The sequence below is a fragment of the Lemur catta genome, chromosome 14, assembly GCF_020740605.2.
Source record: "Lemur catta isolate mLemCat1 chromosome 14, mLemCat1.pri, whole genome shotgun sequence".
Taxonomy (NCBI): Eukaryota; Metazoa; Chordata; class Mammalia; order Primates; family Lemuridae; genus Lemur; species Lemur catta.
In genome coordinates, this window is record NC_059141.1 from 42,749,149 (window position 1) to 42,767,468 (window position 18,320).

Genomic DNA, 18,320 nt, shown 5'->3' on the forward strand with positions numbered 1-18,320 from the left:
ACTGTGTAGAAATCTAGATGAGATGCTGACTTCTTATCTAGGTCTGGCGACTCTAACATTCTATCAGAACACTTTAGGTAAACACCCACTAGTACTGTGGTCCCCAACCCCCGGGGCCATGGTCTGTGACCTGTTAGGAACTTGGTTGCACAGCAGGAGGTGAGCAGAAGGCCAGCGAGCAAAGCATCATCCGTATTTACAGCCACCCCCATCACTCATTATCACTGCCTGAGCTGCGCTTCCTGTCAGATCAGCGGCAGCATTAGATTCTCATAGGAGCTCAAACCCTACTGTAAGCTGTGCCTGAGAGTGATGTAGGTTGCACGCTCCTTATAAGAATCTAACGCCTGATGATCTGAGATAGAGCTGAGGTGGTGATGCTAGCGCTGGGGAGCAGTTGCAAATACAGATTATCATTAGCAGAGAAGTTTGTATAATTATTTCATTATATATTACAATGTAATAATAATAGAAATAAAGTACACAATAAATGTAAAGTGCTTGAATCATCCCAAAGACATTCCCGCCCCCCAACCCCAATCCATGGAAAAATTGTCTTCCATGAAACTGGTCCCTGGTGCCCAAAAGGTTGGGAACCACTGCCCTACTGGATTGACAGCAAAAATACACTTCATGTTATGGGAAGTGACCCTGAAGTCATCAATGTCAAAACCACAACCAGTTCAGACACACTTGGGAAGAGTTTAGCCAAGTAGGTTATTTAGTACCATAAGGTAAAAACAAATACGGAGTTGACAGCATTTTCCAAGTTCTGACTATTAGAGGGACAGTCTGCGAAGTGGCTTTAGCCACCAAGAAGAAGAAAACCAGAACTTTTAGAGGCTTTTGAGATGAAGTTTGCATGAGCCAATAACTTTTTAACACTTAAGACAGGATGCCCTTTGACCCCCAGGCTAGTTGGGAACAGACTTTTGGTGGAGATAATATCCTAATTTTCCTGGTTGTACCACTGCCTGGTTAATCCCATGGCGTCTAATGCTCAGAACAGATTGATATCCCCAAGGCAAGGCTGAGACTTCAGCCAGGTCCCCTGGTCCTACGGAAGAAGAAATGCTGAATGCAGCAATTGTTCTATGCCTTTATTGTCTGGGGAAGTGTAGAGACCAGCTCTCTCAGAGCAACAAAACCCATCTCTTGAAGGTATCTGATAAAATAAATGTCAATGCTGGCTTTTTTTCTTCAGAATCTCTGCCTCTAATCTTTTTTTTTTTTTTTTTTTACCACCCAGAATCTCTGCCTCTCCTAGTGAACAACTTTGGACACCCAAAGTCAAGCCATAGAGGAGTCAGGTATGACAGAGCAAGAGAAAAAAGCTGTTTCAGTTGTATTCTGCCACAGTTGGTTTCTTCTTGCTTCACTGTCAAAGATGCTCATACATTTTCTATGAAGTATGTCATTTATGCTCAGAATATGCTTAAGGAAAGAGCATTGCAAGCATTCGACAGAGAGAAAATTCCTCCCTCCTTCCTTCTCTCCCTCCTCTCCTTCCTCCCTTCCTTCTACGCAAGGAGTCCTCACTAAGTGGTTGCTATTCTAGGCAGAGCTACACAAAAACCTGGTCTCTGACCTCCAGGAGCTGCCCTTCCAGCAGATATGAATAACTCAAAGACAACGGGACAAATGCTGGGAAAGCAATGGGGGCAGAGTGCCCGAGAAGCACAGAAGACAAGAACGTAAATCCTACCTGAGGAAGGAGCATCGACAAATGCTTCCCAGGAGAGGTGCTATTTGAGCTACACTTTAAAGTTAGGAGGAGGCAGAATTTTCCAGGCAGAAAAGAAATTAAAGCGTCTTGATTTAAGTGGCTTATGCAGAAAGAGACCAGAGAAACTGAGTTTCCCCACAGAGTAAGCCCATGGAAACAACTGGTTAATGATGGGAGAAGTTAGACAAAATGATTATTTGACCGGGCAGACCAAAAAGGAAAAGCATTGGACTGATTTTTTTTTTCCTTTTGTACATGTTGACAGGTGGAATCAAGTAGAATGGAAAAGTGATCTGGATAATCCAGCCAAGCTCAGAATGATTCTCCTGGACTTCCCAACAGTACAATCAAACCATGGGATGTTCCATCTCCTGCCTCATGTTTCCTACATGACATGTCTCCAGGAAGACAGTGGCCAGAGGATGAGCTCCAGGAATTGCGGGGTGGTGGGGAGGGGCCTGGATCTGATACAAGTTGCAGAGATCCAGGAGAGCTGAAGGTACTGGGACCTCAATACTTTCTCTGTGAAACAGATTCCAAGACCCAGGAGAAAGGGACCCTGACTGTATGAATTGTTTCGCCAAACAGGAAAAGAGCTCAAGATGGAAGATGGGGTTGTTTAGTTTAGTTCTTAAGAGGGCTATAGAATCCAAAAAGTGGAAGTGACCACAAATGTCATTCTAACCAGGGTTTTCATTTTACTCCAAAGAACATGAGTCCCAGACAAGATGTCACAAAATTAGTGCCAGAGTTGAGACTAGAAGAAAGTTATTTTTAGTTCTGAGGCATAACACTATTCAGGAAACTTCCCTCTACATTCTGCCTTATGGCTTTACTGATACTCCATTTTCATGGGGAAAAAGAAGCAAGTGGGAGTGAATGAAGATGAAACACCAGTAGGTAGAGCTGATATTCCAGTGGAACCAGGATAGAAGGTGAAAACCCTTCCTGATCACATTGACCCTTGGCAATATCTCAATTAGATGCCACACTGGAGACAAGCAGACCCCCTCTCGCTGAGACCAACACAACTGGTTTTCCCATCCAGTGCTGGAAAAACATCAGTTGAACACAGATGAAGCATTTGGGTCATGTCTATGGGCTGTGCTGGATGAAAAATATATATCTCATAAAATCACACCCAGGGTGGGTTCACTTCAGCTGTTGCAGGATTGAAAGAAGCAAGCCCAGTTCCTCTAACCACACAGGAACCACAGTGCCCTCCTGCCCTTCTAGACAGTTCCATTTTTTGCCCCAGTCAAATTTCACCTTTGCAGGATTTCCTGCAGAGCCTCCCTAAAGTCAGCCTTTCCCCTCTCTGCAGCCTCGTTACTCATAGTTTTAGATTCTGTTTCTAGTACTTACTTCTTCATCAAAGTATTTAAAAATATTTCCACATTATCAGAACACTTAGGGTCATCTATATTTTTTTCCTTTTTGTCAAATATAGTTCTTTATATTTTTTCCAGCTGTATTGAGGTCTAATTGACAAAAATTATATAAATTTAAAGAGTATAATATAATGTTTTGATATACATTGTAAAATGGGCACCACAATCAAGCTAATTAACGCTTCCATCACCTCACATAGTTAACCCTTGTGTGTGTGTGTGTGTTTGTGGTGATAACACTTATGATCTATTCTTTTAGCAAATGTCAAGTGTACAATACAGTATTACTAACTATAGTCACCATAGTACATGAGGTCTCCAGTACCTATCCAGGGTTCTTCGTATTTCTAAAGAAGCTAATAAATTTAGGGATATAAAAGAAAGAGCATTGGACAGGAGGCAGAAGACTTGTATTCACATATGTGTGGTCAGGGTCCAGGTGAGAAACAGCTGGCATGTTCAAAGGAGACTATTCAGTAAAAGGGGACTGTGTAGCCAAGGCGTGGGTAGGGTTAAGGGAGCGAGCAGGAGTGGTGGAGCACCCTGGAGCTAGCAACAGCTGGAAGCCTTATCACATCAAAGTCCAACGGAAGCAGGGGAGGGAGCTGTGGCCTTGAGCCCAAAAGTGCAACCCCTGCTAAATCTTAACCCAGCAGGGAGGTTGTTGAGGGAATAAACATCCTAGCCTTGCCCTCCTCTCATCTTCCAATCTCTTGCCCTTGCCTTTCACCCAGAAGGCATGAGAGCTTGACCATGTGGTCCACAGAGCAGGCTGGCAGAGGAGAGACGGTGAATCTTGAGGGGAAAATAATGATTACCCAGCATTGGGTCCCCCTTAGTCACTCCAGACACGTCCCTTTACTCTCTGATCCTCAGGATCTTTATTATAAAAATGAGTGGGCTGATCATTAGAGTCTCTGTGCTGCCTTCCTGCCTAATGTTCAAGGATGTTATAACTCCAGATAAAATAATACTCACATATTAATTTTGTAGATTTCCAAAGGTAGATATTCTCCATGAACCAGGATATAGCTGCTGCCATTAAAATGCTTCTTGAAACAGAGTATGTGGAATTAGAAATGCATGCCTTTATAACGTAATTCAATGCTTACTACATTTCTAAGAAAGACAAGCTAGTCATCATTTCTTCGTTTTAAAAAATGTTACCCTATCCAGCTTTGTTTATGCAACATCTTAATGTGTGTCCTGAAAAATTATTCAGTTCTCTTTTATGGGGAGACTTCTGTATAGTCCCTTGGTCTCTAGAATACCTAGTCACCTCATTTGACCATGGTAGGGCTTCTTTTAATCATCTAGTAATTTGAAAAAAATACATGGTTTACCTGTCAAAGAATTCTTTGGTGCTATGGTTGTCAGGAGGCAATCCTTTCTAAATTCAAAAAGCATTAGCACCCCAAAATGGTGGAGCTCTAAGAGAGATCTTAAAATCCTTGGTGTTTCCCAGCCAAGGGTCTTTCATGAGTAACCTAGATCTGGAGGTAGAGACTGACCATCACACTTTGTCAGGTTTACTTCTCTCTTACAACCAATCTGCATGGAGCACGTACTAGCCACCAGAGAACAGCAGTAAACAAGACAAGATTGCTGTTTCTAAAAGTAGAATTATGATCTGGAATCATATACACACAAGACATATAAACATGTAAGATACATTTATATAATGATAATTATAAGGGCAATGGGGAACATAAGACAGGATAATGGGATTGAATGATGGCGGGTTGGAAGGTGAGGTGGGCCCATTTGAGCCACGATATACAGGCTTGGGAAAAAGTTGACTTTTGATAGGAAACTTTTCTTTCAAAGATCTTGTTCCTTTCTTTGCATAAATAAAAAAATGTTCTAAAACTTCCAGTATCTTAGAAGATAGTGACTGAAAAAATCAAATTCATAATGTTCATTTTAAAGAATTAAGAAATCTAAGATGGAGAGCTATGAAAGATGAAGCATTCCAAGCTGAATAAATTATTATGACAACTTGTAAATGTTTGCGTCAAACATGAAAAAGGTTTATTGTGGGATCCATGGGCACTTGGGGACGTGGGATGGGGGCAGGAAAGCAGTGGCTGTGTAGACACCACTAAGGCAAAGAAAGACAGTGTTAGGATGTTGAGGGAGAAAGGGGAGCAGGAAGGGAGAACTTGGGCTCCTGGGAACATTGAGATGGGTATTTGCCCTTGTTATGTAAGTGTGAATTTAGGTGCACACTTCTAAGTGTGGCAAAAATTGTTGGGCAAAGCCGATCCTTGTCATGTAGGATGATAATTATAGTGGCCATTTCTGCTCCTGTAGTTCAGAGATATTTGAAGTGTACACAAAAGTATTTAAACTATTTTATTTTAGAGTCAAATGATTGCAAAGGGGGAAGGGGCCAAAAAAGAAACATTTAATGAGATTTGCAAAATAACACTCATAGAAAATAAAGTGTCGATTCACATGTAGCACTTTGCTTCTTATGTGGTAGTGAATGACAGACAAAAGTTGAAGCCAAATCTGCTATCTTTTTGCATTTTCAATTTAAGGAAACCGCCATTATCTGTCAGATCTGGAGCTTCCATGATTCAATGATGAAATAGCTCATAAAAGGTACTCGGAAAAGAAGCGGTAATTTCATGTAACACCACAAAAAACAATCATGGCTTCAGATCTTAAAACTGAACCTTTGACGCTATGTTCCATGGTGTTTGAACTTAAATTTCCATCAGCACAAACCAGTGGTATAATGCAAAATTAAAAAAGAAAAAAAAAAGAAAAGAAAAATGTTAAAACTCACTGCAAGACCTCAAAAAACTTAACAAGAATTGGGTAAAACCTCTAGGTCTCAGCAATATGACAGCTTCAGCTAACCACAAAAATCAAAAAGTTGTCCCTATATTAGTAAGATATTTTAATGAAATTCCTGGAGATAATGTAAAAGTTCTTGAACTTGATGTCCTGCCAGGTGCGACAAGTGACTGGTTATACTTTCTCTGCTCTAGGGGCAGCACACTGGTTGATAAGATGATTAGCATGTCAGCTGATAATATTAATATTAACTTCAGAGATGGAAAATCCTACCAGTTCAAAGACTTTTTTCTAGAAATTGATGACTAACTTCATCAAAACCTTTGTGAAGATTGATTTGAATAGTACACTCACATCAACTCTATGAATGACACATCTGATGATTTTCCAGTTTTTGAAGAAAGTTGTTCTTGTAAAAATATTTTTCTGTTATACAGTATGAATAGGTCACTGCAATAGTTTGATGATTTGGTCAAAGTGCAGCACAAATTGTGTTACCTTAAATCCAAGATACCTGAGAAAGAAGACTAAAAACGTTTCAAATAGTTTATGATTCTAAAATCAGTTAAAAATTAAAGATTCTAATCAAATCATTGGTTCTAGCTTTAAGCAAAGTACTTCCACTTTTTTACATGACGCTTTTTCTAAAAGTAGGGCCAGAAAGCTGAAGACTCTGCGTTTCTAGCAGTATGAAAAAGTCATAAATAATTCTAAGTTTTCACTTTCATTTCGAACTCAGAGAATTGTGAAAGAACGTCATTAACAGTGGTTTCCACTCTGGTTTAGATCTATATCTAAACAGATGAGTTTAAAACTGTCTAAATCATGAAACTTCGGGAGAGGTAAGTCTGAATAGGGCCTATCATTTATACTGTGTTCTCTTAGGGGGAAATTATAAATAAAATCATTCAGAAGAGCCATTAATCCCTCTCCAAGTTCTGTTCCTTCTTTATCATGCACTGATCTTTTTAATGAACACCATGTCCTTAAATTCTAGTTTAATGAGAACTTACTAGCCTAATGGGGAAAGAGAAAGCATCTACAAATGAGAAACAACTGACTATGCTGAAATATTTTTTTGTCCTGTGTACATTAGTATTCCAGTCTTATTTTAAAAGTGCAGATTCATCCTCTGATGGGTACACCATCATGGAGAGGCAGATTTCAGCTAAAAACAATTTTAAAAACTGTGAAACATCTTCAGGTTCAGTGAGCATTGAAACTGTTGACTCTCTCTTAGTATTCAAATGAAGTACTCAGAGCCTTGGTTAAGAGATATTTAAGAAGACTAGGCAAAATAAACAATCAGTAAACAAACTGCATTCTTCAAAAAATGCAAGGAAAATAAGTTGCTATCAGCATCATTATTGGATAAATGATTAAACTAAGAAAGCAAATATTGCATTAAATCATATAGAGATATACGCAAATTTCCAGACAGATTATGATTCATTAGAAAAAGATGTTCTGCGTTTTTAAACACGGCAGTTGAATTTGTCAAAAAAATTTTTTTAGTTATAGACTATTTTTGAGGATAGTCTTAGGTTTATAGAAAATTGAGCAGATAGTATAGAGTTTTCATATACTCTACTTCCTCTTATCACATCTTGCACTAGTGTGGTGAATTATATTTGTTACAACCGAGGAGCCAATATTGACACATTATTACTAACTAAAATCCATACATTAGAGTAGAACTCGTTCCTGTGTTGTATAGTTCTAGGGTTTTATCATAGATATTTTTACCAATTTTGTATTTCTCTTTACTTCATTTTGTTCTTTTACATAAAGAATAAAGTCATAAATATGTACAGTAAAATATAATGTAATATCTATGCTTTGAAGCAATTTTAATATAAATATTTAATAAATTCTAGGGGGGGAAGTCCTCAGTTCCCGGTTTTGGCTCAGAATAGAAGAAACCTATAGATATTGGGCATATGAAAGAGCCTGAGTCGTTCTGGGAAAAGAGACTCAGAATGTGCAGACAGAAAGTCCTTTGACTTCAGAATCTTAAACACCACAGCGTCAAGCATCTTTACATCTTAGCAGGGAGGTGTTTGCGTGGCCCTTTAAATGCGGCTCTGACACCAGAAGGCCTGGCCACCAGAACCTCTGGCTGCCTGGCGTCTCCTACCCACAGCTCCTCATCCTTGTCAGCTCTGGGTCCTCAGGACTCTGGCAATTCTCCCACCCTGCTCCAGGGACTGCCCTCGACTCTGCCATGTGCCTCTCTCTGCCGACTGCCTTTATGGTTCCTTGCCCAGCCACATCCCAACTACTTGGCTTTTACGCAGCATAAATGGAAAAGACACATTTCCTTTGTCAAAGGAATTCATAGTGGACCTAATAGATGGGGTTGCAAAGTGGTGTCCCATGAGCTGCCTCCGGCCTTTGGATGTATTCAGTTTTGCAATGTGATGTTGTCCCATGTGCTATTTCAAATTTGAATTTGCTTGCCCACAATTAAAATTTTTTAAAACTCTTGCTTGCTAGCTTCTCTTAAAAAATTAGAAGCAACCTTGCACTCAAATTGCTAAGAAGCAGCTGGAGATGAGTGACAGCTGCTCTCCTTTTGTACAGGGTGTGTGCTCCATCGTTTGACCCAGTCCCCACCGCTCCCTATTGCATTACACTCAGGCCAGTTACTGCATTTACATTATCTACCTGGCCTCTGTAGGCAGTTGAGTTTACACTCCTTGGGGTGGCTAGCTGTTTTTTTTTTTTTGTTTCCAGTGGCCAAAGAAATCTTAGAGAGTCTAAAATATAATCCCACACCATGCCAAATTCCTCACCATCCATTGATGGAAAAAATAAATGTTCAACTATGGCTACTCATGCCTTTGTGTGCCAAGAAAGCCCCAAAGCCACATGTTTCTTCCTTACAGTACTTTTTATTTAAAAAATTCCTGCTGGTTGAATCAAATGTCCCTTTATAGAAAAGGAGTTCCTGACCACCAAACCAAATTTATGGTCTGCAAGCATCACGTGGAGAGTCTCCCAAACCTGGAGGTGATCAAGCTGAGTCCCCTGCTTGAACATGGAGTGCCTTATCCCCCTCAGGGGATTTTCTGTCTCTAGTATTTTATGGGCATTCAGCAAGGATTTGTTGAATAAATGAAAGAATGAATACATTTACTCTTTTCTTTGCCATAATGGCTCCTGAATGCCTTTGTTTTCAGTTTTTCAATACTCTACATTACTCCAGGCAAATGAAAATAGCTTGGGGAGGCCAAGTCATTTGGTTTCTGTTTCTAGCTCTGACCTTGGACAAGTCATATAACCTTCCTTAGCTTCACATGGAAATGTGTTGGGTGGAAGTTTGGGAAATGCATGTGGTATCTCCTTTTTGACATTTAGAAATGCTAAGAGTTCTGGGGAGCTTTGCAGTAAAGAAAACTTGTTCAATATTATTTAAATGTAGCATTTCCCAACATTCTTTGGACTAAGGAGCCTCTCTGTATTTCTCTACATTGTATCTATTGACACCGTGTGGAATTAGGTTTCTAGGAACCAAACACAGTTCAGGAATTGTTAGAGTAGAGACTCGGGGGTCTGTCCCAGGACTGACATTCTCTGCATTAAGGTAAGGGGCAAGGATATCTCATCACCAAGCAAATGGTAAAAAAATTAAGAGAATGACAGGTCTGAGAACATTCCCTAAAAGGAAACTACTAGTGTCACTTTTTGCCAACTTCCTTTTGTTGGTTCTATTTTATAGGTCTGTCATTCATGGGTAATTAATGAGAACATGTGGAGTCAAAGCCTCCACCTTCCTGGTAGGGAGATCTAAGTTGGATTGGGGATGGGGGAGGGGGGAGCCAGCTGCAGCTTTTTATCTTTCGGTGACAACAAGTAGTTGTATTCCTTCTTGGGCAGTCACCGGGTTCATGAATAGTGCCACAGTCTTTTAAAGCCAGGACTGCTCTTTTGATCTACAAGTTCATATGACTCTACCATGGGCAAGGCCTTCTGTCCCATTCCAGCCCCTCCCCCTTCCTGTGTTTGTGTCTGCCCTTGCAAGCGTTTAGGCGCAGAGCCAGAACGGAGCAGTGACTTGCCCAATTCAGAGAAATAAAGGAAAGCAACCCCCTCCCCAATTTGATGGTCAATAGCCATGGGGGAGAGATAATAAACCTCTTCATTAAGCAAATGCAGCTTTTAGATAAGCAAGGAATTATATCTCTAAAGCTATTTTTCAAAACTTGTGACAGTTCCACGTGGTCAGGAAGCTGTCATGCTGCCATGGAGATGGAATTTAAGTATAGAACTTGAGGGACTCCAGCCTGCGTGGTTTTCTTCTTCCCAGCTCCACCTTGCAGTTTGGTGCTTTAAAAAAAAAAAAAAAAAAATTCTGTAAACTAAATGCAACTTCTGATGTAAGAAGTTAAAGAACATGGATACTTTTTTAGAGTAGTTTTTAAATTATTATTTTTTTAGAATCTATACATGTTGAGTAATACTGATGTGAATCAGCCTTGAGGAGGCTGCCAGGAAGACCCAGGACTCCTGCCAGCCACAGTACTACAAGGGGAGGCTCCACACTCATGTCAGCTCTACCAAATGGAACAAGAGCTTTGGTGTTTTCTGCGCAGAAACCTTTCTTCCTTCTGTGCCCGGGCATTCATTTTGCTCTTTGCAGAGCATGCCCCACCCAAAGTATAAGATAGCCAACTATGTCTCTTTCCAAATTCCAATTTTTAGGGCCACTCTGTAGGGTTCAGGCATCATCTCCAGAAGATCCTAGCTAAGATGTAGCTCCCAGTGATGGTCCACCCATTCGAGCATGGCCTCGCTTTCCACATCTCCTGCTGCATACCCTCCCTCTCCTCAGTTCTACTCCATCCCCACTGGCCTCCTTGCTCCTGCTCAAACTCTGCAGGCATATGCCCAACTAAGGGTCTTTGCATTTGCTGTTCCCTCCAGCTGAATGCTCTTCCCTAGATATACACATGGCCCACCCCTCCTCTTCCTCAAGTCTTTACTCAAATGTCATTCTCTCAGTGAAGTTGTCCTAACCACCCTATTTAAGCAGCTCTGTCACCCACCAATTCCTAGCCTCCTTCCTTGCTTCGTTTTTCTCTGTAGCACTTACCACTGTCTAATATATCCTTTGCTTATTTATTTTATTCGTGGTCTGCTTCTATCACTAGAATGTTGGTCCATGAGGGTGGGCATTCTGTCTGTTTTGTCTGATACACTAATCTTAGCAGTAAGATGTGCCTAGAACAGTGCTTGGCCACGGTGGGCATTCGATGGCCATCTGTTGAAGAGTGAGTTACTGGATGAATTGCATGGCTAGCTGGCATCTAATTGAGGTCAGTGCCCTGAGACAAGGAGCACAGGACTGGCAAATTTTGACTATGGTCTTAGTGAATGGCTCCAGGAGAAGAATGTACAAAATCAGAGGGCTCTTGACATAGAGTTGGCAAGCACAGGAGGAAAAGCGTTGAAGGTACTCATTTCTCAAGTCACAATAATGATGCCAAGTGGTGTGTTAAGCACTCTTCCAAGCCCTCCTGCCTAAGGTCTCTGAGTCTCTCCTTCTTATCAGAAAATTGCAGCCACCTCTGCTATTAACCGTTAGCACCTCTGTTCCCCCTGGCACAGCCAGGGATGAATGGTTCTATAAAGACAGGTAAACCCATGATAGATGAAGAAAGAGATTTCCAAACTTTCTCCCCAAACCAGCAATTCAGCCCCTGTTAGTGGGTCCACTTCCCTCCAGCCTCCACATTGAGGGCATCTTCTGATTCTCTCTCTGACCCTCTATATCCAATCAGTTTCCAGGCGATGGCAATTTTACTGTGAAAATGCCTCGTGCATCCTTTGCCTCTCTCCCGTTCTCATAAACACGGCCCCAATCAGGACTTCATAAGCTCTTGCCTGGCTACTGCAATAGCTGCCCAACTGGTTTCCTATCTCTAGTTTCTTCCTCCTCCAACCCATGCTCTGAATAGCTGCCACAATGATATTCGCAAAGAACAAATGGGATGTCACTCTCACTCATATAACAAAATGCCCATGGCTCCCCATTACCCTTGAGATGGGACATTTGATCTACCATCCAGGCTTCTCCCCTCCTACCTCCCCAAATGAACCCTCCACCGTAGCCTTGTCTGCTCATGTGCCCAAGCACTTCTTGTCTCCCAAATAAAACATGTGCTTCCTACTCTTCTCATCTTGGTTTTTTCCCTCCCCACTATCTTTCCTCTTCTAACCATGTGCACTCATTTCCTCTCTGTACCTGTTGAAACCCTATCCAGAGATGCCTCAAGTTCCATTTATTGATTTGTTCATTCACACAGTCAAACGAGTTTGGGAAAGCTCAAACCTTTTTTCCCCATATCTGTCTCCTATGTCACAAATGATCTTTCTTCTATATGTCTCCAGTGCATTTATCATACGCTCCCTTGAATAGGGTTAGTGTTCCTATGCACCATTATTTCTCCAGCCAGTCTCTTTGTATGGTCCTCCAGGGCAGAGACTTTTGTGACTGTGTTTTATTCCCAGGACACTTTGCTTGACAGCTCGCTTATAGCAGGTGCCACACCTATTTGGGGCTGAGGATAACAATCCGTCTCACTGGTCCTCTGAGTGTCACTATAATCCTCCCAAGGTCACTTGATCAATTGTAAGTAGTGAACCATCACCCAGAAAAATTTCCTTTTCCCTCCCACAGTCCGCAGGGCTCACAGTCTTCAAGGTGGCCAGTTGTTATTCAAAGCTGAGTGAGCTAGAAGCCCGGAGTGGAAAATAAATGTCACACAACTTCCTCCAAGATGAATTTTTAAAAGGAAATCATCAGTGTAAGAAGAACAGAGACTTGATTTACCAGTCTAGGCTGTTGTCCCAGGCGCATACGCATAACTTTATCTCCCCAGTGCCCTGTGGCACACACCTGGGTATCTGGAGCACCTCATTTTGTGGGCAGGCAATTCAGTGGCATGTTAAACAAATCCGGAATTAGAGGGGTGGGGTGAGAGAATAAGGATAAGAAGAAAAACAAGGAAGGAAGGAAGAAAGAATGGAAAGAAGGAAGGAAGGGAGGGAAGAAGGCAGAAAAAGAGAAATTTAGTTCATGTTGTCAGGCAGGGACACTGAGAAAGGAAATACGCATAAGACATCTGTAAGGTGCCATTGCGGAGCCTCGGCTGTTAACGAACTCACTGCTATTGTCCGTGATTTTCTGGCTGTTCAGTGCACACCCCACTCCCCCATCAGTGCAGACTTGCATTATTTACCAGTTTACATGCCCTTCTCTCTTGCTCTGACTGTGGACTCTTGGAGGAAGACGCACATCCCTTTATCTCCGTGTCCTTGGTACTGGGCATGTGGCATCCAGCATGTAGTGGGCACTCGGGAGATTAGTACTCCTAGTGGTAATGTGAAGAAGCTGTGTTTCCAAAACTTCAGCTACTGGCTTGCCAACTTTGTGCTTCCTGTTCTAACCAAGTACTGGCACCTGTACAATTATTTGCTTCTTCAACTGGTTCAATTCTTCAACTGATTCATCCTTCTTCTTTTTACTTTGTGCCATTCTGTGTAATCATATCTATGCAATCACACAGATTGAGGGAGGTTATAACTTTCCTAATATATATTAAAATAAGTAAATGGCTATTAAAATAAACAATATTCATCCAGGTACCTCCTAAATAAGTACATCTGTGGTAGGCAGATCACTTTTGGAAAACACGGATTATGCTTTGTTCCCAATTTTGTCCCCAAATTGTGATATAATCAAGTGTATTCATTCTGCAATTTAGGTCTTTCAGTAGGATTTCTGCACACACTCACCAATGCTGCCTTTATTATAGAGAAGAAATTCAATACTGTATGTTGAGTGTTACATTTTTCTGTGTGCCAACTGTTTAATTTGTATCTGAGAAAGGGGGGGTTATTTTGTCATCTCCCCAGATATTGCAGTGAGGTGGATCCTGAACTTAAGAAGGTATGAGGCCATTTTAGCAATCAGTGGTGAAGATTTTCTCAAACCCAGACTTTCTTCTCTCCCTCATCCCCTCACCCTCAATATCTTCCCCAAATCTGGGTAGTCTGCCCAGGAAATGACTTAAAAATCCTCCAGCAGACAAAGTGCACAAGCAGATAATTCACAAAAGAGGAAATGTAATTAGTCGGCAAAAGTATGGGAAAATAAGCAATCAAATGAATGCAGATTAAAATTAGACATAATTTATCATTTTAACCATTTTAAATAAGAGCAATATTTGAAAATGTGCCTACTGCAAGTCAGGCTGAGCTGAAATTGATGCTTTCGCATTTTGCATGTGTCTATGTGATGCACAGCGACTGCAAACTGGTAGAAACATTTCCAAAGCACAATTTGCAACATGAATCAAGGGTCCAAAATTCCATGAGGCCTTTGATCCAGTGGTAATTCTGTTCCTAGAAATCTACCTTATTAGAAGTATCTAGATATAAAAAGTATTATATACATGGAAATGTTTGTTACCATATTGCTTCTACTAGTGAAAACCTAGGAACAACCAAATACCAACAATGGGATGTGAGGGCAGGTGACCTGGCTGTGACATCTGTCACCCCATTGATCGCCAGGGTTGATTCGGCTGATCTGGCTGGCTAGGCGGGTGTCCCCTCCCTCCCTCACCGCTCCATGTGTGTCCCTCCCGAAGCTGTGTGCTCAGTAGAAGAGGACGACCTTCCCCGATAGAGGAGCACCATTCTTTGGTCAAGGGTATACGAGTAGCTGTGCTCCCCTGCTAGAACTCCCAAACAAGCTCTCAAAATACCAACAATGGAGATAAAATTTGAGTAAAATTTGTAGTCTATATCCATTGTAGTCACATCCATTAAAAAATAGGCTTCTGAAAAGATTTTATGACATGGCAAAATGCTTTGGACATAACAGGATCTAAAACTTTATAGATAATGATGACAAATAAGTAAAATTATATGCATGTAAGAAGAAACTCAAAGAAATGCCCTTGTTCCCTGGTATGGTAGTGTGGCATTCCGGCTAAACGCATGAACTGTGGCATCAGATCGTCTACATTTGCAAGTCACTTCTGCCACTTATGAGCTCTGTGACCTCGGCCAAGTTGCTTAATTTCTCTAAGACCTCGTTTTTTTCTCATCTGTAGAGTGTAATAGCCATCTTGCCATGTTCTTGTGAGGATTAAGTAAGCTAGTTTACGTGAAACACTCAGCATAGGACTGGCACATGGTGACACTGACTGAATAGTTACTCATCCTGCAAATTTCTGTCAGTCATTGACTATGTGCAAGTCACCTAATATGCTGCTAAACCACAGGGCAATTTCATCTCTTCTGTTTTCTGCAATATGCTTATATGATCTTTGTAAGGAACGGCACTCCACTGTGCCTCCTTGTGGGGCCATCCTCTCCTCTCTCCTTGGGCTGTCTCAAGAGCCTGCTAATAGCTCTGCCTGGCTCTTCCCTTCTCACTCATTTCAAAAGAAGAATTTGACCATGTCACAACCTTGCTTCAGTAACTTCCCTGGTTCTCCACAGCTTGCAAGGTAAAACTCAATGTCTTTATTTAGGGATTCTCAAAATCTGGCCCCAACCTACCCTTATAGTATAATTTCTGCCATTTTCTGTCTCTGCATTCTCTGTTCTAAGCACTCTACCTCCCAACCCAAACCTGGATAGGAAAATCACTGGCAAAACCCTGGCTTTCATACAGCACAACACTGCTATTCTCAAATTCTAGCCTCCTTTGAAATGGTGATTCTTGGACCACACCCCCAAGGATGCAAATTTAAAAGTCTGCAGTAGAGGCTAAGAATCTGCTTTAATAAGCACCTTGTGTGATTCTGAGACAAGGTTCAAGGACACCTTCTGAGAAATAAGCAATTCTCTTTTCTGCCTGGTAGGTCTGTCCTCCTGCCTGGTGGGTACTTCTGCATTCTGCCAGACAGCTGGAAGATTGGCTGTATTTTCCTGATTTCCTCAGGAAAAGATGATCTTCAGTCTCTGTACTAGTGTGATATTTTCTCCAAACCTCTATTAAGGTGGGCATTTCCTCGTGCTTTCTTTACTTACTTCTGTAGCTATCTCCCCCACTGAGCTGGGAGCTTCTAGATTCCAGGGACTATGTCTCATTTACCCTGCCCAACACAGTAACTGACATACAGCAGGCACTTCTCGATGTCTGTGGGACGTATTCATGTACTTGTCCATTGGCATCAATCCCAGGTGATTTCATCCGCCATGCTGAGCTTCAGTTCATTTGTAATTAGTGAGGCTGGCCTTGCTGATGCTGATTACTGGCTCTGCTCATTACCTCCCAGGCCATACAAAGCCAGCATACTTTCTCGCAGGGATGATGATTTAGCCTGCAATCTGAACCCACGTAGCCAGGATGCTCTGGGAGAGAGAAGGAACCTGAGCAAGACACCTCCAGGTTGAACATGGATGACATGCGTACTTCAGTCTGGAGGAGGTTAGAGGTTATCTGACCTTGGGGAGTCACACTACAGATGGGTGAACAGGGCACAGACCCAGCTGCCATGACCAGATCCCAGGAGACTCACTGTGAACTTTCCTGTTTAAATACTGGAGTAACATGATGGTTACTTAGATGGGCTCTGAAGTCAGAGTGCCTTGGTTAGAATTCCAACTCCACCAACTATGTGATACTGGACATGTTTTATAACCTTTCTGTGCCTTGGTTTCCTCATTTGTAAAATGGGGATAATAATAGTACCTAACTCATAGAGTTCTGAAAAGTAAATGAACCAAAATATGTACTACCTTTGGAATAAGGTTTGGTGCATATTAACTGCTCAATACATATGTAACTATTATAATTAGATTCTTACCCTATAATATGGAATCAATGCACACTTTAGTTTGGAATTTTTCCTCTGGCCTTTTTTTCAAACACACGCTGAGATTTTTCTGTAGTAATCATTGTCCCTGCTTAATTCCAACCTGGGGGACTTGACTTATAACCTATCGGGATGCTTCAACTCCACAGGACTTGCAAAACCAAGGTAATACTAAGCTAATAGAGTCCCTAATTCATCTATTGGAGATAAGTTTGGAGTTGGAAAAATATGGCCAAAGAGAGGGTAAGATCAGCATTCCAAAAATGATAGGATGAAAGGAGACTTTGGGGAAAAAAAAACTCATGAGAAACAAAATCCCATCTACTCAAGATTGCTAGCAGTATCTGGTGTAAAAAGATACCTCCAGCCTTTTATACCTTTGAGAAAACTGAGGCAAAAGGCTGCTCTCAGCGTTGAGAGTCCATTATGGGCCAAGCATGGAGCTCAGTACTTTACATAAATTTCCTTTTTTAACACTTATTTGCAATCATTATGATTCTGATCTTACAAACAGGAGACTCAAATGTCACATTACTAGTAATAGCAAAACTGGATTCTCACCCAGCTCTGAGCTGGCTCCAAAGCTCTGAGCTTTACATTTTACCACACTGTTTCCTCATTGCTCCTAATTATGCCTCTTATAAACTTCTGAGTGGAATTTCATGGCTTAAAGATTAATAGCAAATATTTATTCAAGCCCAGTTTTCAGGGTTAGCTCTGTAGCTCCCAAAGCTTGTAAGGAGGAAAGGCCTCTGATGACTGCCTGGTTGAAGTCCTAACTCCCAGCACCTTATTGGAAAAAGGAAGTTGTAGAATGTAATTAGTCCACTTAAGATGAGGTCATATTGGACTAAAGGGGTCCCCTCATTCACTATGACGGTGTCCTTATGAAAAGAGGAGAAAGAAGGATTCTGAGCAGACACACGAGGGGGAATGTCCTATGAGGCGTTGAAGCGCAGCAGCTGCAACCCAAGGAAGGCGAGGATTGCCACCAGAAGGCGGGAAGAGGCCAGAAAGGCATCTCCCCTCTAGGTTTCAGAGACAGCATGGCCCTGACAACATGACTTTGGACTTCTAGCCTCCAGAAAACAACAGACAATTAATTTCTGTTGTTTTAAGCCACCCAGATTGTGGGATATTGTTACAGCAACACTAAGAAACTAATCCACTGCCCCACTGCCCAGAGTTGGAGGGGCAGCTGGAACACACAGAGCATGTCCTTTTGTGGGTTTTCCCCACTTTGGCCCCAGAGAGTTGGGCTTTCTGTTATCTCTGTCGCGATTATGTCATGACAATACCGTGGCAGACACGGTCGGTTCCCCACCAACTGCCATCCTTCCCCACTTTTGCTAACAGACTCCCTATTTACTCAGGTATTGGCCCCCCCTACATCCTTCATGGACCACTCTAGTTCTGCAACCACGTGGACTGTATGCATTTCAAAGGACACACTGATAGGACCCACCAAACTGAATTAGCTCCTTGCAGCCCATCTTGCTGGAGACACTATTTTGAAGTTCAGGAATCTACTAGGCTGTCCACAACCAAAGCCCAAATAGG

At 41.8% G+C, this 18,320-nt stretch overlaps 2 long non-coding RNA genes across 2 annotated transcripts in view; one reads left to right on the forward strand and one right to left on the reverse strand.

Moving 5' to 3' along the window:
• Positions 1-1,275: 1,275 nt before the first annotated feature.
• LOC123649939 lies at positions 1,276-2,139 on the forward strand. Its single transcript, XR_006739199.1, has 3 exons — positions 1,276-1,310; positions 1,559-1,742; positions 1,992-2,139. It is a non-coding gene; the product is annotated as an uncharacterized LOC123649939 (long non-coding RNA).
• Positions 2,140-10,155: 8,016 nt separating this feature from the next.
• The window catches only part of LOC123649937, a 29,906-nt gene continuing 21,741 nt past the window's right edge, over positions 10,156-18,320 (reverse strand). Inside the window, exon 4 of the long non-coding RNA XR_006739197.1 lies at positions 10,156-10,251. This is a non-coding gene — a long non-coding RNA (uncharacterized LOC123649937). The remainder of the gene's footprint in view (positions 10,252-18,320) is intronic.